The sequence below is a fragment of the Mesoplodon densirostris genome, chromosome 4 (assembly GCF_025265405.1).
Source record: "Mesoplodon densirostris isolate mMesDen1 chromosome 4, mMesDen1 primary haplotype, whole genome shotgun sequence".
NCBI classification, from domain to species: domain Eukaryota; kingdom Metazoa; phylum Chordata; class Mammalia; order Artiodactyla; family Ziphiidae; genus Mesoplodon; species Mesoplodon densirostris.
This window is the reverse complement of record NC_082664.1, coordinates 37,576,347-37,600,545: the sequence shown is the minus strand read 5'-3', so window position 1 is coordinate 37,600,545 and position 24,199 is coordinate 37,576,347. Positions and strand designations below refer to the sequence as shown.

The following is a 24,199-nucleotide window of genomic DNA, read 5'->3' as shown; positions in this document are numbered from 1 at the left end:
CAATAAGAATGAACTTTTTTAAAGCAATATATCCTGCTCTTTTTAGACAAAGATCTGGCAGAATGAGTTCAGAGATTAAAAGAGATATGATTTAGGAAGTAGCAATACGTAATTAGCATCAAAGTCATTGTGGAGTGAAAATAGTTCCATTGGAAAAGTTTTTGAAAAATCCTCTTAAGTCTATTTAGAACCTATCCAAGGTTACTAGAAATAGAATCCAGGTGCTCTGGATTTCCTGTGGGAATGTCTGGGCCACATGGTCTTGATACCTGTCTCAGAAATTATCAGTGTTTTCGTAAGTACTGATACACCTTTTATGTTATGTGTTCTTAAAGATTTGCTGTAAATTGAATTATTATAAATTAAGTCATGTTTTAAACATTCTAGTGGAACTCTGTAGAGCAGCGGTCCCCAACCTGTTTGGCACCAGGGACCAGTTTCGTAGAAGACAGTTTTTCCACGGACTGGGTGGGGGGGGGGGATGGTTTCGAGGTGATTCAAGTGCATTACATTTATTGTGCACTTTATTTCTATTATTATTACATTGTGATATATAATGAAATAATTATACAACTCACCATAATGCAGAATCAGTGGGAGCCCTGAGCTTGTTTTCACTTGCCACTCACTGATAGGGTTTTGAGATGAGTCTGCAAGCAGTTGATTTATTATGGTCTCTGTGCAGTCAAACCTCTCTGCTAATGATAACCTGTATTTGCAGCTGCTCCCCAGTGCTTGCATCATCACCTCAGCTCCACATCAGATCATCAGGCATTAGATTCTCATAAGGAGCGCACAAACTAGATCCCTCGCATGTGCAATTCACAGTAGGGTTCGTGCTCCTATGAGGATCTAGTGCTGCCGCTGATCTGACAGGAGGCAGAGCTCAGGTGGTAATGCGAGTGATGGGGAGCGGCTGTAAATACAGATGAAGCTTCGCTCCTTCATCCACTGCTCACCTCCTGCTGTGTAGCCCGGGTCCCAACACGTCCCAGACTGTATCAGTCTGGGGACCCCTGATGTAAAGAATTCAAAAAAAAAGAGTACAAATGAACTTATTTACAAAACAGAAGTAGAGTCACGGACGTAGAAAACAAACTTATAGTTACCTAGGGATGACAAGGGGGGACGGATAAATTGGAAAATTGGGACTGACATATACACACTACTATATTTGAAATAGATAACTAATAAGAACCTGCTGTATAGCACAGCGAACTCTACTCAATCCTCTGTAATGGCCTGTATGGGAAAAGAATCTAAAAAAAAGAGTGGATATATGTATATGTATAACTGATTCACTTTGCTGTACACCTGAAACTAACACAACATTGTAAATCAACTATACTCCAATAAAAAAATTTTTTTAAGTAAAATGGGAATAATAATAGTACTTCCTTCATAGACTTACTGGGAGTATTAAATGAGATAAATGCATGTCAGATACATAGAAGAGTACCTGGCATAAATTGAGTACTCAATAAATGTCGGTTAATATTATTGACATTATTAAAACTTCTGTATAGATTGTCATTATGCAAACTGTATAACATTTGACGGTATTTTATAATGTGCAAATCCCTCTTACCTATGATCTCAATTTCACTGCATCTATTTAATAAAAATAGAGGTAAGAATAAAAAAAGAATTCCAAAGGAAATCCTTTCATAAAGTAAAGAATCCTTTATTCTAATATGAGCTAGTAGTCTCCTGGTTCATTGATCTCTCTCCACCCCACCCCTCTCTCTCTCTCTCTCTCTCTCTCCCTCTCCCTCCCTCCCTCTCTCATATTCTCTTCAAAATGCAGTCATTTGGTTGCATTTTGATAAGAGTCTTACTTGTTTATAATCTGTAGATCACATTCAAGTTTAGAATGATTCTATAATTAAGATAATTGTTGAAATTCCAAAGAAAGTTAAGAATGCCTCCTAGCCCTTTTGGTTGGTTTTATATGCCAGAGCTCTGGGTATGATATAAATCTAGAATTTCCTTATCTCTCTTCCTCAGGTTTATATAAATTATAGGCTAATTCTATGAAATGGGAAGTAATAATAGGCCATGGTCTTTGGTGGAATTATACATATGTGGATCACCCACATAAGCAGGGAAGTGCACTAGTCATCATGTAAAAATTTGAGTGTTTCTAGATGCTTTGGGGGATAGAAAGATAAATAAGACCCAGTCCCTGCCCTTCAGGAACTTACACTGAGTGTATTAAGACACACCGATCTATAATTGTAACAAAGATAGGATATGTTAAGTGTCATAAGAGAGGTATAGAATTTTGTGGGTCATCAGAAGATAGAGAAACTTTCTGGCTGAAGGTATTAAAGGCATCATTGGGAGCATAAGCTGGGCCTTTAAAGAATGAGGAAAGGCATAGTCTACAAGGACAGATCAATGTCATTGACATGAAATCAGAAGGTATTAGTTATGTGACTTTAACTAGTATCCCACAACCTTTCCTAATACCTGTTCTATGTACCTCAAAGTGATACTGTATTTGACAGTGCTTTATATGTTCTAAATCACCCTATATAATTTCAACCACTGTAAATTTGTGAATAGTTTTTTTTTAATTTGTTTGGTCTTTTTCATGAACTTATTAATTTGAGATAAAATTAATTTATGGTGAAATAAACAGATCTTAAATGTATAATTCAATGAGTTTTGATAATGTAACCAATACCCTTGTCTGTTCAAGTCTTTTCTAATTTTTAAAATTGGGTTATTTGACTTTTTATTTTTAATTTATAGGAGGGGTGTATGTGTGTATCCTAGGTACAGATTCTTTATCAGAAACATGATTTACAAATATTTTCTCTCAGTCTGTGGCTTGCCTTTTCATTTTCTTAATGGTATCTTTTTAAGATCAAAATTTTTAACTTTATTAAAGTCCAGTTAATTGCTTTTCTTCTATAACTATAAAAGTTAGTGCTTTTTGTGTCCTAAGAAATCTTTGCCTATCCTAAGGTTGCAAAGATACTGTTCTATGTTTTCTTCCAGAAGTCTTATACTTTTAGCTTTTATATTTATGTCTATGATCCCTCTCATATTAATTTTTGTGTGTAGTGTGAGGTAAGGGTTGAGGTTTATTGTTTTCTATATATTTATCCAGTTGTTCCAGACTTACATGTTGAAAAACTGGCCTTTCACTATCAAATTGTCTTGGTGCCTTTGTCAAAAATCGATTGACAATGTATGGATCTATTTCTGTTCTCTCCTGTTCTACTGCTCTTTTTATGTCTACCCTTACACCTCAAGTTTTTATCTTCCATCACATATTTTGACATGTTAATTGGAAAGCTGGACCTATGCTTAGAAGTGGTGTTACTAGGTCATAGTGAAGTATATTTATCTTTAAGTTGTCTTCATATGCTTAACCCCTCTATGGGAAAATTAGTTCAATATTCTCCTAACTATCCCCTCTGCTTTCAGAATTTATCCCCTTTTAATCCATTCTCCACACTGCCAGAAGAATGATATCTCCAAAATCAAATATGACTTTGTTTCTCAAAAACTTCCATGGCTGCTCAGTGTCTGAGAGACACATATTAACTCCTTACTTAGAATACAAGAAATAAGCCCCTTTTGCTACTCCCCATGTCTCAAAACGTGCCCAGGATTCCTGATCTCACCAGTTCAACTACAGATTTATTCCTTGAAAATTCTGTGCACTTTTATTTATGTACTGGGAACATATTTCTTCTTTCTAGAATGTCTTTCCTCCATTTCACCCCATGAATTCCTGTTTATCTTTTAGTATCACTTCCTTTGTGATATTTCTCTCCAGTTAACCTCATGTTCTCACTTATGACTATACTATATTTAAATAGTTTGTTTACATGTCTCTTTAACTATATTTATAGTGACTTTTTTGAGATTCTTGTCTGATTTATTTTGTCTCCTTTTTGCCTAAGAGTACTGGCCAATAACTGTTACTCAGTTAGTGTGAAATCTTGGTTTTTTTGTTTTGTTTTTAATTAAATTGCCTCTAAGCAAAATGATCCTTGAAAAATTTTACTCTCCATTTCCAAATCTAACAACTAAAGGAAATATAGCCTAATCTATGTGATTCACAGATTTCTGATGCAGTGCACATGAGATCGTAGGCATGGAAATGTTTGAAAAATGTTTCAAAAATATGATGGCCTTATTGTTATACTGAAAAATGCTATGTTGAAAAATAGCTAAGTTTAAAAGTACTTTATGGACTAAAGCATTTTCCTATACAAAATCTCAGCTATATGTGTGTATGTCTGTGTCTTTGGATATCTTTGATTCAGTAAACATTTATTGAATACTTTCCCAGCTCAGGTATTATTAAAGTAATATTATGTACAGCAATAGCTAACATTTAGTGAACCTTACCATGTAACAGTGCTTAAGAACTTTGCATATGTTATCTTATTTAATATTCACAATAAACCTATATGGTAGGTGCTATCATTATTCACATTTTATATAGGTCAATAATTTGCCATAGGTAATAAGAAATCCCCAGTCTGACTTCAGAACCTGATCTTTAAGCATTAATGCTCAGAATCAGCAAGCCATAGCCCTCAAAGCCTGGTTTTATAAGGCTGGCTACATTTTTAAAGGGTTGTTTTTAGAAAAAGGAGAATATGTGACATTTGATGTATGTGGACTACAAAGGGTAAAATATTTACTATCTGGCCCTTTACAGGACAAGTTTGCCAATCTCAGTGTAGATGGTTAAGACAGAGTTCCTGTTCTCAAGAAGCTCCCAGTCTAAATAGCAGATTAACACAAACATTAAAAAAAAAAATCTGTTTCATAAGGCAACATGTGGTTAGTGATGTTATAAACATATAAACAAGAGACCAAAGATATAAACTCTCCCAAGGTTGGGAGGTACAGTCATTCCAGCCAAAAGAATGAAAAGAAATGGCATTTGAACTGGTCTTGGAAAAGTTGTAAAATGACCAGTAATCTTAGATATAGAATTCTGCACACTTGGAGTGCTTGATGAATGGTGATAAAAAATGCTTATGTGCCTGTTACATCTTACTTAGAGTAGTGCCAAAGTATCAGAACTCCCGGGCATTGTTTTTCCTTCTGCCCCTGATTTGCTGAGTTATGTGGAAGAGAGCATTAACTCTCTTCGAGAAGATGACTGCTTCTCGGTCATCCTTTAGTAGAATGTGACTGAAAAATCAGTCTGATAGCTAATTATGTTGCATTTCTCAAGGGACTCCAAAACAAACCTGATAGAAGGTGCTTAGGTGCAGGTATTTTTTCAGCTGTAATGTATTTCTTTAAAATAACAATATATTTCAGCTGAAAATATTAGTACTTTAGTTAAATAAACCTTGCATTTTGCATTCATTCTTAACTGTCATTGAATAGGTAAAACTGAAAATCAATGTTTACATTCAGAGTAATTGTAATTTTTGGGATAGGTTTTGTAGTTATAGGAATTCAACACATAATTTTATAACACATTAGCAATGATTTGTGAAAAACAATTAATAAATGTAACCATGCTTTTGAAGAACATCGGCAAAAGTAGTCAAGTTAATATAGAATTGCTTGTTAGGAATGTTTTAATTAAATTGAGGATATGACATAGGATTGGCATTGTTATTATTACTCAACCCTTTGTTGTAAATAGTGGCAGGGATGTAAACAATGAATGTCACCCTGAAAGATTCGTACTTTCTATGTTAAGCACGCAGGAAAGTATTAAACTACATCAGGAGATGCATTTTCTGCTAACATAGTTTAGAATATGATGGTTAAATTATTAATCAAATGGTTGGATATGGAGGGATTTTTCTCAAAGAGAGAAAAGGATAAATTACTCCATGTCAGTTGAACAATATTCCAAACACCAAAAATAAAGGCAGGGGAGGCATAAAGATTCCCTAATTTTGTAGTTTGTGCAGACTGGCATCCATTGTATGAATAATAAATGTTATGTCTATATTTGTGACATTAAAAAAAATCTGATAATAGCTTTAAGCTACTTCTTTTTCTGAATCATTAATATTAATATGTTAGTACTGAAGTAATTAATGTATATATGGACAAATCACTGTTCCCTGGTCTGCTGTGGATCACTTAAATTAAATGTTTCTCATTTGATTAATTGAAATCTCTTCTTTGAACATTTTTCTTAGCCTGAAAAGACATATACATTAGTGATAAATAGCAATTGTGGTTTCTATCTTTTATGTTGATATAGATATTTTGTTTGGAATTGATTTTATGTGAAAATGTGTGTTCAGTGGCATTTTCAGTTTAACAAAAAGACTAATGCATATTTTACGATAACAACTGTAATATGCCCTTAACTATTTATTTAAACGTATTTCTCTCTATTTTAGTAGTGGAATTACCTATGTAATTGAATAAAATCAGGAGTGGCCACAGATGCATAAGAAAACACTTCTGTAAATTTGTTCATTTGCCAGACCATTTCTTATAGACTGCCTTGCAGTTCTCTCTCATTGAAATGAATTACCTGTGTCTTTAGAGTGTGCTGAGCAGATTAAAAGAAAAGGGGAAAAAAGAATCATTTGGAGAAAGTTTGAATGAAGTGTTTGCATTGTGGCTAAAAAATAGTCTGAACCCTCTATCTAGCCATGCCATTCTTTAAAATAACAGGGAAATAAATGGTTCCACAAGCTATATTTTGACAAACTTATCTGTTGTCAAGGGCAAACTAGCATTTTAAACCTATCACTTTTTTTTTTTTTTTTTTTTTTTTGCGGTATGCGGGCCTCTCACTGTTGTGGCCTCTCCCGTTGCGGAGCACAGGCTCCGGATGCGCAGGCCCAGCGGCCATGGCTCACGGGCCCAGCCGCTTCCGCGGCATATGGGATCCTCCCAGACCGGGGCACGAACCCGTATCCCCTGCATCGGCAGGCGGACTCTCAACCACTGCGCCACCAGGGAGGCCCTAAACCTATCACTTTTTTAGTGTAAAACATAATATGCTGTTATTCAGCTCCATGTTTAATTAGTTTAATTTAAATTAATCAAATACTATTTTGTAACAGGGACCACAGGTAAGAGATACAGAAAAAGACTTCAGTTTGTGGATTTTTTAAAAAAGCCCATTGCTTTCTCCTGTCCTTCCTCATTTCTATGTTTAGGTTAGTGACTACCAGAAATAAGGAGAAGGTAAAAGCTCAGGCTCTTTTTCTTCTCCCTTACTTGTCATTTTACAGTCCCTTTTGTCACTGGAATGAGAGACAACATATATTTGCAATCCAATACCCAATTTCCTAATTCAAAACAGAGTTTTGGACACATTTTTCCCTCTTGACACTAAATGGAAGAATTGACATTCTCTCAGAGGCCATTAAATAGAACAGTAAGAATCATGCAGTCAACTCTCCTAAATTAATTAGAAGACATGTAATTGTAGGTAATATTAAATGGTAGACATGCAAAAAGTAACTTTTCGTTCACTTTGGTAACTTAACCCCAGGGTATAGAAAAATGATGTGCAGAGGCCATAGTCCACCAAGTGGATAAGACATACCTCAAGAAATAGAGAACTTTCGTGTTATTGTTGCATCATGGTGAACAGCTGTAACCACCAGTGAGCTTGCCCTTTTTGGCAGCTGGCTTTATTTAGCACTTTTTTTAAACTGCATGCTTTTTGCCTCTGGTGCCTGGCATTCTTCACTTAAAATTTTAAATGTATTCTTATCATCCCCTAACACAAAGCTTATTTATGCAGTCCCGAATCTAGCCTGAGACACCTGTTCTTGAATCCATTTTTTTTAAAAGTTCAATATGAAATAAATCTTTAGCTATGTCATGCTGGAATGAAAGAAACCGTACATTATTTTAATGGAACCTGATCAAGCTACTTAGATGGGCTTAAGTGAATGGTTGAGGTCTGTTAATGGATATGACATATTATAACATGAAAGTCATTTCAATAAAGGATTAATGTTGTTAATTTTAAAAGTTGTTTTGTTAACAACAGTCTGGAGATAATAAATAGAGAAAAGGGCTTGATTATCTCTTTGATTTCTTTTAAGCCTTAAAATTCTATCAATTAGCAAAGAGAAAGAAACTTATATATAAGGGCAAATTTTATGTCTCTGTTTGCCATAGAAGAAAGAGGACTTTGAGAAAGCTGTATTTCCACTTATATCAAGTTATAGCCTTCGTATCAATATTGACCAGAAAATCCTTAAGGTTGTGAACTTGAAAGCATCTGCCCTGAAATTAAATACTTTGAGATAGAACAAGTTTCTTTCCAGGGGAGAGGTTTCAGGTAACTTATGACTCATACTTTATTGAATTTAAGCTGTTTCTCCACGTATCCTTTCAGTTCAGCTGAAAAAGACTTTGATTTAATAGAACACTCTCTTTGTGCTTGTAATTTGTGATAAGTTTAGCCTTTATTAGTTGGTTAGAGGTTTCATTGAAACCTTCCCAGACTTAGCTCCCTCTTCAGTCAAAGGAAAGACTTTATTTTTTTCTCAACATTAATAATTTTTAACAGTCTCTGTGGTATCTTTGTTTTTAATTTTTAAAGCATTTTCCTCATTTGTTCTCTCCAGAAAACCCAAGGGGAGGTAGCATGATTTTTAATTAATATAAAACAAGAAAAAGAAGGATTAGAGATTGGTTAACTGGATAAAGTGTCAGAGATCAGAATTTTCTGGATTTAGTTTCATCTGGATCATATTGTTGTTCGCTTAATGCTAAATGTACTCCTTCTATTTGGCATAATTATTTTAAAATAATTTTTTAAATATAAAGCAATGAATACCTATTGTTGAAAAACCCATAAAGTTTAGAAAATATAAAAAGAAAATAAAAATACGACTTAAATATATGTGTGTGTATGTGTATTCTTCTTTTTTTTTTTTTTTTGCGGTACGCGGGCCTCTCACTGTTGGGGCCTCTCCCGTTGCAGAGCACAGGCTCCGGACACGCAGGCTCAGAGGCCATGGCTTATGGGCCCAGCCACTCCGAGGCATGTAGGATCTTCCCGGACCGGGGCACGAACCCGTGTCCCCTGCATCGGCAGGCGGACTCTCAACCACTGCGCCACCAGGGAAGCCCATATATGTATTCTTTTAGTCTTTTTTGAATGCCTGTATTTTTTAATTAATAGACTTTATTTCTTAGAGCAGTTTTAGGTTTACAAAAATATTTGTTAGAAAGTACAGAGTTCCCTCTTTTTTCCTTCCCTGTTCTGTTTCCATGGTCCAGTTCCCCTATTGTTAACATTTGTATTGATGCAGTACATTTGTTACAATTGATGAACTAATGTTGATTCATTATTATTAACTATAGTCTGTAGTTTACATTGGGGTTCAGTCTTTGTGTAGTATAGTTCTGGGAGTTTTGCTAAATGCATAATGTCATGCGTCTACCATTACATAATCATACAGAATAGTTTCATTGCCCTCAAAATCCCGTGTTCCACCTATTCACTCCTCTCCCTACTCACTGTCTCTGTCAGTCAGTGATTTTTCTGTCTTTATAATTTTGCTTTTTCTAGAATGTCATATAGTTGGAATCATATGTTATGAAGTCTTTTCTGACTGCTTTTTTAAAAAACTGTTCCTCTATGTCTTTTTGTGGCTTGACAGCACATTTGTTTTTATTGCTAATATTATTGAATTGTATGGATAAACATTATCCATTCACTTATTGAGGGACATCTTTGTTGCTTTCAATTTTTGGCAGTCATGAATAAAGCTGGTATAAACATTCACGTGCAGGTTTTTGTGTGGGCATAAGTTTTCAACTAATTTGGGTAAAGACCTAAGAGAGGGATTGCTGAGTTGTATGGTAAGACTATGTATAGCTTTGTAAGAAACTGCCAAATTGTCTTCCAAAGTGGCTGTCTTAGTCTGCTTGGGCTGCTATAACAAAATAACACAGACTGAGTGGCTTAAACAGGACACTATTTTTCACAGTTCTGGAAGCTAGGAAGTCCAAAATGAGAGTGCCAGCAAATTTGGTTCTTCTTAAGGGACCTCTTCCTGGCTTGTAGACAGCTGCCTTCTTGCTGCATCCTCACATGATAGAGCGAGGAAGCTCTGGTGTCTCTTCCTCTTCTTCTTAAGGGCAATAATGCCAACATTGGGGCCCTCTCTCATTACCTCATTTAAACATAATTACCTCCCAAAGGCCCTACTTCCTAATACTATCACATTGGAAGTTAGAGCTTCAGTGTATCAGTTTTGGGAAGACACAAACATTGAGTCCATAACAGTAGCGCTACCATTTTGCATTCCCACCAGCAATGAATGAGAGTTCCTTTTGCTTCACATCCTCCCCAGCATTAGTGGCATCACTGTTTTATATTTTAGCCATCCTAATAGGCATGTACTGGTACCTGTTTCGATTTGCAGTGTACTAATGACCTGTAATGTTGAACATCATTTCATATGCTAATTCACCATCTATATATCTTCTTTGGTGAGGTCTCTGTTCAGCTTTTTTGCCCATTTTATAATAGGATTGTTTTCTTATTGTTGAGTTTTAAGAGCTCTTTTAAATTTTTGGATGTAAGTCCTTTATCAGATGTTTTCTCCCATTTGTGGCTTTTCATTTTATTCTTTTAACAATGTCTTTCACAGAGTCAAAGTTTTTAATTTTAATGAAGTCCAGCTTTTTAGTTTTTTCATTTATGGATGGTACTTTTGGTGTTGTATCTGAAACTCATTGCCAAACCAAAGGCCACCTAGATTTTTTCCTATGTTTATCTTCTAAAAGTTTTATTGTTTTGCATTTTACATTTAGGTCTATGACCTTTGTTGAGTTAATTTTTGTGAAAGGTACAAGGTTAGTGTCTAGGTTTTTGGGTTTTTTTGGTTTTTTTGCCTGTGGATATCCATTTGTTCCAGCACCATTTGTTGAAAAGACTGTCCTTTCTCTATTGGATTGCCTCTGCTCCTTTGTCAAAGATCAGTTGACTTTATTTGTGTGGGTCTGTTTATGGGTTCTTTGTGGTGTTCCATTGATCTACTTGTCTATTCTTTCACTGTCTTGATTACTGTCACTTTTTAGTTAGTCTAGAAGTCAGGTAGTATCAGTGCTCTTTGGCCTTTTTCTTCAATAGTGATGGATATTCTGAGTCTTTTGTCTCTCCATATAAACTATAGAATCACTGTTGATATCCAGAAAGTAATTTGCTGGGATTTTTATTAGGATTGTGCTAAATCTAAAGATTGAGTTGGATCATGAATCATGAATGGATGTTGGATTTTGTGGAATACTTTTTCTGCATCTATTATCATATGATTTTTCTTTTTTAGTATGTTGATGTGATGGATTACATTAATTGATTTTCAAATGTTGAACCTTGAATAATCTGGAGTATATCCCACTTAGTCATGGTGTATAATTCTTTTTATACATTATTAGACTTAATTTGCTAATGTTTTCTTGAGAATTTTGCATCTATGTTAATGAGAAATATTGGCCTGTTTCTTTTCTTATAATGTCTTTGTGTGGTTTTGGTGTTAGTGTAATGATAGCCTCATAAAATGAGTTGGGAAGTGCTCACTCTGCTTCTATTTTCTGGAACAGATTGTAAAGAATTGGTATCATTTGTTCCTTAAATATTTGGTATTATTCACCAGTGAAACTATCTGTGTTTGATGCTTTCTGTTTTAGAAAGTTATTAATTGTTTATTCAATTTCTTTGGTCAATATAGGCCTATTTAAATGACTTATTTCTCCTTGTATGAATTTTGATAGATTGTGTCTTTCAAGGAATTGCTCCATTTTATCTAAGTTATTGAATTTGTGGGCATAGAGTTGTCCATAGTACTCCTTTATTATCCTTTGAATGTCCACAGGTTCAGTAGCCATGGTCCCTCTTTCATTACTGATATTAGTAATTTGTGTCTTCTCTCCTTTTTTCTTGGTTACCTTGACTAGAGGTTCATCCATTTCATTGATCTTTTCAAAGAATAAGCTTTTAGTTTTGTTAATTTTTCTCTATTTTTTCCTACTTTCAATTTCATTGATATTTTTTCTTCTTACTTTGGACTTAATTTACTCTTCTTTTTCCAGTTTCCTAAGTTGGATAATTGATTTTGGCTCTTTTTTAATTTGTGCATTTAATGCTATACATTGCCCTCTAAGTACTGCTCTTGCTGCACCCCACAAATTTTGATGTTTTATTTTCATTTTCATTTAGTTCAAAAAGTTTTTTAATTTCCTGAGACGACTTCTTTGACTTTTGTGTTATTTATAAGTATGTTGTTTAATCTGCAAATATCTTAGGATTTTCTAGCTATCTTTCTGTTAATGATCTCTCATTTAATTTCATTGTAGTCTGAGAACATACTTCATATGATATCTGTTCTTTTAAATTTGTTAAGGTGTGTTTTATGACCCAGAATATGATCTAACTTGGTGAACGTTCCCTGTGAGCTTAAGAAGACTGTGCATTCTGCTGTTATTGGATGAAGTATTCCATAAATGTCAATTAGATCCAGTTGATTGATGATACTTTCCTGTTCAATTATATCTGTACTGGTTTTCTGCCTGCTGGTTCTGGCAATTACTGATTGAGTGGTGTTGACATCTCTAACTAATAGTGAATTTGTGAATAATCCTTGAATTAAAATAAATAGTGAATTTATTCTTCCAATTCTAACAGGTTTTACCTCATATAATCTTACACCTTCTTATTAGGCACATACATTTTAAGGATAGTGATGTCTTCTTGGAGAATTGACCCTCTGTCATTATATAATGCCTCTCTCTATCACTGGTAATTTTTATTGCTTTGTCTGAAATTCATACAGCTACTCCACCTTTCTTTTGATTAATGTTAGCATAGTATATATTTCTCTATTCCTTCACTTCTAATGTCTCTGTGTCTTCATACTTAAAGTAGTAGACAACGTATAGTTGGGTCTTGCTTTTTAATCCACTCTGACAGTCCTTGTCTTTTAATCAGAGTATTTAGGCCACTTACATTTAAAGTGATTATTGATAAATTTGGATTAATATAAACCATACTTGTGACTTTTCTATGTGTTGACCTTGTTTCTTTATTATCTTCCTCTATTCATCTGCCTTCTTTGGTTTTAACTGATCATTATATATGACCCCATTTTCTCTCCTCTCTTAGCATATAAATTACAACTTCTCTTTTAAGTAGTTACCCTAAAGATTGTAATACACATTTATAACTACTACAAGTCTACTTTCAAATAACAGTATACCACCACTTCATGGGCGCTTCAAATACCTTATAACAGAGTATTCCCAATTCCTTCCTCCCATCCATTAAAGCATTGTTATCATTTATTTCACTTTTCTATAAGCTATGACCACCAAATATTTTGTTACTGTTATTACTTTGAACAAACTGTTATCTCTTGGATTAATAAAGAATATGAAAAAGAAAAGATTTAATTTTATTTTCATTTATTCCTTCTCTAATACTCTTTTCTGTATACATGTGTATGAATATATGAGTTTCCAACATATCATTTTCCTTCTCTCTGAAGCTAGTGACAAATTCCCTCAGTTTTTGTTTGTCTGAGAAAACCCTCATTCCTTTTGACTTTTGAAGGCAATTTTACTGAATACAGAATTCTAAGTAGCTGGGTTTTCATTCTTTCAAAACTTAAGTATTTTATTCCACCCCCTTCTTGCTTGCATGGTTTCTGAATAGAAGGCCTATGTAATTCTTATTCTTGTTCCTTTATTGATAAGGTTTCCCCCTACCTCACTGACTTCTTTCAAGATTCTGTCTTTGATTTTCTATAGTTTGAGTATAACATTCATGATATAGATTTATTTTTTTGGTATTTATCTCTGAGCTTCCTACATCTGTGTATCGGTGTCTGTCATTAATTTTGGGAACTTCTCTGGCATTATTACTTCAAATATTTCTTCTCTTCCTTTCTCTCTTTCTTCTCCTCTAGCATTCCTATTACATATATGTTCCTCTTTTGTAATTGTCTCATACTTCCTGGATATTCTGTTTCATCCTTTTCATTTTTTTTCTCTTTCCAATCAGTTTTGTAAGTTTATGTTGTCATATGTTCAGGCTCATTGATTTTTTCATTGCTCATGTCCAGGCTACTGATGAGCCCATCAAAGACATTCTTCATTTCTGTTACAGTGTTTTTTATTTCTAGCATTTTCTTTTGATTCTTTCTTAGAGTTTCCATTTCTTTGCTTATATTACTCATCTCTTCTTGCAGCTTGTCTACTTTTTCATTAGAATTCTTAGCATATTAATCATAGTTATTTTAAATTCCTGGTCTGATAATTCTAAAATGTCTGCCATATATGAGTCTGGATCTGATGGTTGCTTTGTTCCTTCAGTCTGTATTTTCTTTTTTTGCCTTTTAGCATATCATAATTTTTTTTCTGAAAACTGGACATGATGTATTAGCTAGAAACTGAACTGAAATAGATAGGCCTTTAGTGTGAGGTTTTATGTTTATCTGGCTAGGAGTTAGGCTGTGTTTACTATTAGCTGTGGTGTCAGATGTTAAATTTTCCTCTAGTGTCCTCATTTTTTCATCTCCCTTGGTTTTTTTTTAGGTTTTCTTAGAGACTCCTTTAATAGGCAGTTCTTTCAGCTGTAATCCTTTGTTATTATTCAGCAGCTCTATTGATGTGGTAATATGGCATGGGGGAAACGAAGTATTCTATAGTCCTATGATTAGGTCTGTCTTTTAGTGAACTTTAGATGGATATTTCCCTCCCCTCAGGTTGCTTAGGCTTCAGTAAAACTTCCGTAGGTTAGGCTCTGGTAGATAGTTTCTCTTGAAGGTAGGTCTTGTTAAGGAGAATAAGGAGCTCTGTTGCAAATAAGCTGAACTAATATGTGAAAATTCTCTGAAACTGAAAAAAAAAAAGTACAGTATGTTTTATTATAATGATAGTAATGGTCACAAGCAACAATAACAAGGGACATGAAAATCTTAGTTTTAAATGTAAGGTTCAATTTATTTTTGTATTTTTGGTTATGATGTGTAGAAATAGTCTAAGTGAAACTCTTTTAAATTAATTTACTTATCTACTTCCAGTTAATACAAAGTGTGAAACTTACAAATTCTGAATGAAGGAACAGACTTTGTTCTAGCAATGAAACATACCTAAAACATGTCTAGCATAATTTCCAGTTCTATCAAGCTCTGTACTTCATGTAAAAATTAATTACAAATTCTGATATTATTTTATAACTGAAATATAGATTCTATAGTGTTTGTCACTCTCAAAGACAATTCTTTGGGTCCAGGAACTTAGATTCAACTCCCTCGAAAAGTGTACAGTGAAATCATAACAAAATCACAAAAGCAAGAGTATTATCTTCTTTCCTGTTCTATCCTATTTAGGTAGTATATATTTTAAAAATGTTTGGTAGATCCAAGGAAGAATGCCTATATATTTCTGAAGTACTGTGCAAGTAACAAGAAGAATAAGGTTGTTATATAAATTAGCTTAACAAGTATTTACATACCACTTTTCCTGTATTTGTTATCTAAGAGACAGATAAAGTTATTAAATAAAGGCAGTACCTGAGTAGTTTTTACTATTTTGCATCTTAAAGCAATAAAACTGGTGATATTCTCAAATCTCAAAATTTACCTACAGTGTTGAGATTGTGATGCTGAATGGTCGTCTCACTTACTCCTACAGCAGACTGTGGGATTCATGTTGATTGTAGTGCTTTATATATTAAGTTCAGTTGTTCAATTAAGAACTTAATTTTGTGCCTTTTGTATGCCTGGGATAGTGGTAGTTGATGAGGCAATAGGATGAATATGCTAAGGTTTATGTCATCATTCCAGACATGTGCAGGAGACAGATACAAAAACATAATTATAATACAACTTGGTAAATGCAGTGATAGAGATATGTACATGGAAGGTTCTTAAAATTACCCTATGTTCTGAGAGTGAAATTCCTAAAATTTTAAATTCCTAAAAGCCAAAGGTTTACTATACATCAGTTATTAACTCCTCACACTTCATCTAATAACATCTATTTGGGCAATACAGTCCTTGCTGCCTTGTGTATATCATGTAACCACTCCTCCCCTCCTACACACGCACATACACACACATGCGTGCACACACAGGTGTTTACAGCTGTACAGGCCAAGGTGATTACCTTATCCTGAGAAACTAATCCTTTAGGCTGGGCTGTGCCAATAAGATACCTGTTGACAGGTAATCTAATCTTATAGTTGAGCACTCCAGCTCTGGAGTCCGATTGGTCTGGATTCTAACTCCTTCACTGGTCATCTATAAGTGTACTTGCCCTGTAGGGTAGTTTTGTTAATTAAGAGAAATAATATTCATAAGCATTTAGCATAGTATTTGGCACATGGTCTCAGTAAATGTTAGTATCATTACAAGACAGAGACTCTAGCTTATCTGAGGGTGAGACTAAGTTGTAAAATCTTGTAGTCTAAAGCTGATGGCTACAAGATGGGCCCCGAGCAAGAGAGAAGTCAGTTAGCAGAGAGTGTAGCTGATCTGCCCAGACCATGGGGCCACAGAGAGGTAGTAAGAATTGCAGGCTTCCCATTTTCTATAAGATACAGTTGTACTTCTTGTTCTTTGTTTCTTGGCAATTCCTTTATATACTTTCAGTAATGTCCTTTTCACTTGAGCTAACTTGATCAGGCTTCTAGTCCTTGCAACAAGTGACCTTGACTAAAACAGTTCTCAATAAATCCTTTTTTGGTTGTTTGATACTGGTGAGAGCAAATAGTCATGTACAAGTTTTGTTCTACAAAACCTAACTATGAGGTACCAATGTCAGAACTCCAGTATCCTTTATTTTATGAATTTTATAATCTATTCTAACCAAGTAAGCAGTATCATCAGGCATAAGTAATATTCTATTCTTCTTCCTTGTATCCTTGTTTCAATGGTGTATCTGCCTTTTATGTCCATACTGCAAGGAAAAGAAATAACAGTTTGTTAGTACACAAAGAAAAAGCATCCTTTACAGCCAAAATGTAACATAGTCTTATTATATTGTATATATTGTTTCCTGTGCATTGAAGCCTAAGAAGGACATTTTGGGTCATATTGTTGATTCATCCAGTTCATAACTCTGATTTAACAGTAGTCCTCAGTGACATTTTATGGGAGATATAGTTGTCATCCATGATGTCAAGGTCTGAACATTTACATTTTTCCCCAAACATATCATTTTTGACTTTTATCTTTTCTTGGGATATTGAGTTCTGTAAGAATTCTACCTATTGTGTAAAATGGGCTTTATTTTATTTATTCTCAAAGTACTTTTTTCAAGCACCAATGAAAGGTTCCTAATTCTAAGGTTTGGTGAATACAGCTTGAATACATTATCTAAATCTGTCATGATATTTATAGGCTTTGAACATATCCCCTCTCAGCTTTCATCTTTTCAGATAGAAGAGAATCATCCTCTTGTCATTTGGAAGATCTCCATCCTCTTAAAAAACATTATTTCTTTTTATTCTTGAGAGATAGTAGTTGAACTGCACAAGTTTATTTATATATAAACACAATTGTGATTTCCCCTTTTATGTATGTTCAACTTAGTAAACTATTGAATTGACTTAAAAATTACTTTGTATCCCCTCTAAAAGTTCTCTCTCTGATATTTTTTAATCTTTCAGAAATTCTTCTGACATGAATAAAGTTAATTATTATAATAATCAAGGCTGAAATTTTTTCTGAAAATACAAAATACTTGTATTTATTTTGTGGTTTATTTTGGATGCCATCAGTTATTATACCCTGAATTTTGGATCATATCAACAGGAGTAGATACTTCAGTCAATTTTATAAGGTCTTTATGAATAAATTGAAATTTGTTTATTTTTGTTTATCCCCTAATATACCACTTAAGAAATTAAAGGTGAAAGTACTTTTTAAGGACAAAAGTATTTTAGATTGCAGAATATGTTTTGCTTTAATGTTTAATAGTTGAAAATAAGTATGTAAATAGATAATAGGGAGAATGGTTTACAAGTTTAATAAATCTCTTTATAATAACTTTGCTTCCTGATTCTTTGTTCTGAAGTAGGCTACTTCTTCTTCATGGAAGGCTTATTATATCATTATTAGGAAATAAGACTGTCATAGGTTGTCTAATTCATATTTTCTCTTTACAGTCAAATTGTGAAGGTATTATTAACTCTTAACCATGAGCTTTAAATTGACTAAAAAGCACCTTAATTATTTCATACAAATAATTTAAATTTGAGGTCAGCTGTCTAGCTATTATTTTTGTTTCTTATGGGATCCCAGTGTGAACCCAAAATGACAATGAATGAAATTGTTTTGTTAAGCCATAATTCATGGCTTCTAATAGCTTTATATGGGTACACATGATAACTGTTTGAAGTTTTTATGTCCTTTACTTAATATTAATTTCTAGATCCAGTGCACTCTGTAGAGAGAGGTCTGTACCTTACACATGGGAGTTCCGTTACCTCTTCCTTTGGAGATTTAAACTCACACTTGGAGCCTGGCCCCCTCCCGCCTCTGTTTTTCATTACAGGAGGAGTCACTTTGGCTTTCTCTGAAACTTTAAGGTAATGGAGTAGGGTTGGAGTAAGACTTTAAATTCTGGAATCAGAATGTCTATGTTCAGCTCCTATTTCTGAATGCTAGCTGGGTGGCCTTGAACAGACTGAGTTAACTTATGTCTGTAAAATGAGTACTCACCTCATAAAGACTTTGTAGACTAATTGGGATAATGTATGGAAAATGTTTAGTGTAGTACCTAGCATATAGTTGGTGTTCAGCAAATGTTAGCTGTTAATTCAAAATGCTGATAGAGAGGTGAGGTGGGGAGTGGGTGGACGCAGGAGCTGTGTTAGAAGTGGCTTATAGCATGGGTGATTGACAAGGAGTAAAGCATATGGAAAGAATAGACTCTTGTCCCGTATCCCTGCCAGAATCCTTATCAGTTTAGATGAAGATAGGATTATGATAAATGGTGGCCTCTGATTTAGAGATCTACCAGGTAAGACTTTGTGGCTTATTGATAGATAACTATCTACAGGTTGAAAAATATGTTGCATATAATAAGAAATAGTAGGAATCTTCTTGGCAAAGGAGTGATAGACATATTCCTTTGCAAATTCTAGTGTAGGTTCTAAAGAAAGTTGTGGTTGTGCAGTCCCTGCATAAACGAAAAGTGTCATGGGAGCCATCGTGTGAAGTATCAAACCTGTACAAAGTATTATCTTTTTTAAGCAGTAATAATCAAAAGACTACTCTCCATCTCAGACTTCTCCTCTTTACCCTGTTTGCTATGTTTATCTTCCTCTTCCCTCCCCTTTCCATGCTCCATTAATTAAGGTTTCATGCCTTTTGCCTCATAGTTCTTTTTCTTTATTTATGGATATCCCCTGCTCTTCCTCCATTTAAACCAGAATGGGTAAAATATAGCCATTTTTTGAATAATGTCTTTATAGTATTTTTCTCAGCTCTGCCACCAGAGGCTGTAGATTGTAAAGTACTAGCTCTCTTTCTAGATATATAATACAACCCAGAAGAGGAGAAACGAGGGAGGGACAGGTGACTTATACCAGATTGGAGCCTCAGTGACAGCAAGAGCTGTGGCTTGTCATGTAAAGCTGTACCCCATTGCCCATCATTTTTCTTCCACAGTGGAGGCGGAGGCAGCTGGGAAAGAAGACGTACTCTGCAGTCTGAGGTGGCAGCAAGAGCTAAAGATGGGCATGATGGCAGGGTGACTCTTGGAGCTGCTAGTACTTTATGCATTGGTCTAGCATACAATATGAGGGAGGTTTTTTGTTCCAGTCCCTATTTTAGTAGGCCAAGATATTTGTCTGTTTTATCAGTGCTTTAGCATGGTGCCCCACTTAATTCGTCTTCTCTCCTCACATCCCACAAAAGTCTTAACTATTTTGTTATTATTTCCTTCTTCCAAAATGACTGTATTTACATTTTCTTCTCTCATGGAATATCCAGAATTTCTTGTTGTAATTCTTGTATCTTAGGGTATTAGGATGGACCTTTACCCTATCATTAAGGGACCCTAATTAGGCCTTCCTGATTAACATAATTGGAAGATAACAGCATAAAAATTACAAGTAGCTGTAAATCCAACATGAAATATTGCATTCCTAACTCTCCAAGTATGTGCTAACCACAGAGGCAACTATAAAATTCCCCCAAAGCAAAAAGGAATGCAGCATGCCAACTGACAGCTCTATCCAGTGAGATCCTGACAGCACACCTGCTCACTCCGTCACCTCTTACAGGGATTCTCAAGGAATGAAAGGCTGGTATTGCCATGAGGTCCTTCCTCCTGGCTATTTCTTTCAAGGAGACATGACATGTGATGAAAAAATAAGAGGAATATGAGAGTGGAATTGTGATTTTTTTTTTTTTACAAGAATGGGGGAAAGAAAGGTTGGGGTTTGGCTCTTTACTAAATTTGATGATATTAAGCCTTGTCTTTGTTTCTACTGCTTTCCATTCCTCCATTCTCTTGTTTCTTACCAATGAGAAAAGCTGTTCAAGGATTCCTTGGGATCCTTTGGGTTAGTAGGAGGTTCTAAGTTAGGAGAAAGTATTACTAAAAAACAAACAAAAAACTCCCCTAAAATCTCTAGCCATGGAGTTACAGGGCCTGCGTAATCTGAATGATCAAAGAGGCTATTGGCAGCATACCCTTTATGAGCAAGCTGTCTGTGGACTGTCTGGAACCTCTTGGCAAAGTAACATATATGTATATAAAAGTTAAATGACTGAATTTGTTTCAGAAACATTAAGAATGACTGCAGGAAACCTTCTGTTTAGTGGTACAAAGCAAACAAATATCTTTGGTCTTTTTTCTTTTGACACTGTCCTGCCTACTTTATCCTGAACTGCATAATTCACTAAGTTATTACACATTTTCCATTAGCTATTCTTTTAGTCCTCAATCCAGAGTCAAGTCTGTCAGAATATCGTTGGGGTCAGTGAGCCATGAGTCTGGTTGCTTTTGCAAGGCATTTCTGTTGCTAGTGAAAGAAGGAAGCACCTCATAAGAATGCTGCACAGTCGTTCCCACAGTGTGATATGCTAATTCTTAAGAATGTTGCTAACACTGCAGTGTGTTTCATATGATTGAATTTAGAACTTTTCACTTAGTTGGTTCAAGGCTTCAAACTGGCAGTAATAACAGTCTTTTGAGTTGTTGCTTAAGTAGAGCAGTGATTCATATGGCAGGTGACAGTTGTTCATTCAAGTTCAAGAAGAGATCTCTATCAGCCGCGGTGGTTGAAAAACAAAAGGAAAGTAGCCCAGATGTTCACTTTTTAATAGTATATCTTTCCTTCATATTTTAAGTGAGAACAGAGCTCAGTCATTAAATGAGGATATAAATATTAATGTCGTCATGTTAAAATCCAAAAGAACAGAGCTCACACATTTATGTGATTTTTTTTTTTTTTAAACGGCCATCTATAAGTCAAGTAAAATCAAGAAGGCTCCCCCTTGCCTCTAGAGGTCTCACCACAGCTAGTTAACTTTTGGTCTTTTAGTCTTGCCTTCTCTAACAAGTCTCAGAGAGTCGAGTGAGAATTTAGTCAGTCATATTTGGCCACACAGTGGCAAAGAAAATGTAAATCCCAAAAGTCCAGATAGTCTTTGTGGATATAATTTAATCATACAAGTTCCTTGCTGTAATATGAGCAGGAAATATTACTAGTTTAGACAACGTACTGCTATTCTGTACTTTCAGTAGAGCACAGAATTTGGGTCAAGTTAGTGATGATAGAATATCAGAACTTTCAGATAATCAGAGTTGCTGTTCACTCTTTTATTGCCTGTGGTAAACAGTATGAATGAGATTTGCTTTGGTGTGTATCTTATATCTCCTTATCTGGTGTATTTGGGAGTATATCTTTGGCTCACTGAAATGGGGCACTTTGATATATTTTTCAGAGAATATGATATTTTGGCAAGTAATCTCTTCCTGGACTAAACAATAGCCAGATTCTTGAGAATTGTTCAGCAGAACTGATCCCGGGATACAAAACTAACATTTTTTGAGAATTACTGTGTGTCAGGCATTGTGCTCAGCTTTCTCCAGGCAATATCTCATCCTCAAAATAACTTGATGAGTAAGATACGATTATTAACCCCATTTTACAGATGAGAAGTGTGCTATTGTCAACGCCATTTTCCAGATGAAGAAACAAGGGTGAAGTTAAATATAACTTATCCAAGGTCACACGACTGTTAAGTGATAGAGTATTTGAACTCCAATTTTTATAATTCCAAAGCCCATACATACTCTTAATCACTGTGCACTGCAGTCAGGGTACTGTATGGATAAGCATTTGCCTTACTTTGTTTTGTTTGATGTCTCTCCCTGCTCCACCCTCAAATAGGGCCATGAATCCCAGCAGTTGAAACAGTCTTTGGAATGGCTATTGGATGTGATGGCACCTAACAGCAATAACCATTCAAGGCAACCCTTAGGTAGAGAATTAAAACCTCATTCTACTGCTCTGTACTTATTTGGAGGAAGCCAGGACCTATGTGGGTACTGAGGGAAATCTTAAGGGTCCTGAGTCCAAAAAATAGACAGCTTTTCTGGTTCAGAATCACCAAAAAGTTACTAATAACCCCCTCCTCCCACCAAGTGAATTTAAGTTCTAGATAGTGATGTCTTATTGAAGATATTTCTCAACTGGCAACCCTATTCCAAACCTCTCTGCCTTGACAATTCTGAGCTCTATGAATTCTGTTTTTAGGAGAGTTCCCCCTCCTGAGTGCTGCTTCTCTCACAACAAGACAGTAAATACAGAAGAAATCTTATGCACTGGGACCCAAAATCTTTCTATCCTTGAAACCTTTTTCATTATAGCAGAACCCATTCATTTATGGTGGATATTAAGCTTCTCAAGCCCTTTCTATTGAGTCTTTGGAAGACTAATAATTCTAATTGACTAGCTTGCAGGGCTGGTGTCTCTGACTTAATGTTACATGAAATGATGACAGAGTAGTGCTTTTAAATGGGGCTCTCATGAATTGACTAGCAGGGAAGAGGGCTCTTCTAAAGGTACTTGCCTGTAACTATGGAGATCATCCCTTTCAAAGAGCTACCTATGCTCCTGCCAGAGCTGCCCTCAGCAAATGACCTGATAAAAGAGGATTATCCACAAGAGAGGTAGTCTTGAATATGAGATAATTAATAATGACCGAATCAATTCAAGTTGAGCTGGGCAGTCAGTTGTGTAATACCCGGGCTAGTTTGCACTGGTTCTTTACAGATGACTAGTGCTAACTTATGTGTGATTTGTACATCTGAAACATTCTCTTGCTAGAAGGTTGGTGCAGTGCTTTTTTTTTTTTTTTTTTTTTTTTTAAACCAACACTAGAGTCCTCTTAGAGTGACAGGGCACTCTTGATTGGTCAACAGGGCCATACTTAAATGCTTTTTAAAAATTTATGTTCCAGAAATCAGAAGGTAATACAAGTAGAGGAGTAAACACTAGAGTCTGATCATTAGCTGTATTACCGTTGAGTTCTCTTAGCCTCTCTTAGTCTATTTCTTCTGGAAAATGAGGCAGTTTAAATAAATCTGTGTTTCCCAAATTCTGAAACCTACCACAGATTACTAGAGGTGACTTTAGGTGGCATATGTGATAATGTCAGGTGGTTTTCTGATAAAACATTAAAATGAACATTGAATCTCATACCTGAGAGAGTTATTCCTTGTTCAGTCTTTCTGATTATATCAGTCTCAATTTGATATCAAGATATCTTTAATAGTTCTTTAACACTGGATAGTTGTTTGGGGATGGAGGTAGGCGGGGGCAGATACTGTGGATCGTTTATTCCTCAAAAATCTCTGTAGAAGTGAAGTTAATTCCATTCCTTAGAAGGGAAAAGTACAGAAGTGCTTTTTTGCTCTGTCTACCTCATTTCACCTCTACTTGGAAGGAAAGTCCTGTGTTATACAACTGGTGAGATAAGAGGAAGAACCAAACATGTGAGGTAAAGCCCTTTCTGGCTCCTCTCATGGTGCGGCCCATTCTCAGAAGACACGCTTCTCCTCCACCATGTTGCTTAGAAGGCCTTTGTTGACAAACTCTGCTTAGGACTGGGTGGGAACTATTAGGAAACCCATGAGACCATCAATCCAGAACACAAAACTGCGTTCTCCATTTCATCTTTATTGGTAATCAAGCTGATATTTTGATTGCCTTTTTATTCCTCTCTCTGCTTTTCATTTGGTT

At 35.2% G+C, this 24,199-nt stretch overlaps 1 protein-coding gene across 10 annotated transcripts in view; it reads left to right on the top strand.

The window, feature by feature from the left end:
* FUT8 (fucosyltransferase 8) overlaps nucleotides 1-24,199 on the top strand; it is a 339,974-nt gene that overhangs the window by 289,444 nt on the left and 26,331 nt on the right. The window lies entirely within an intron of this gene.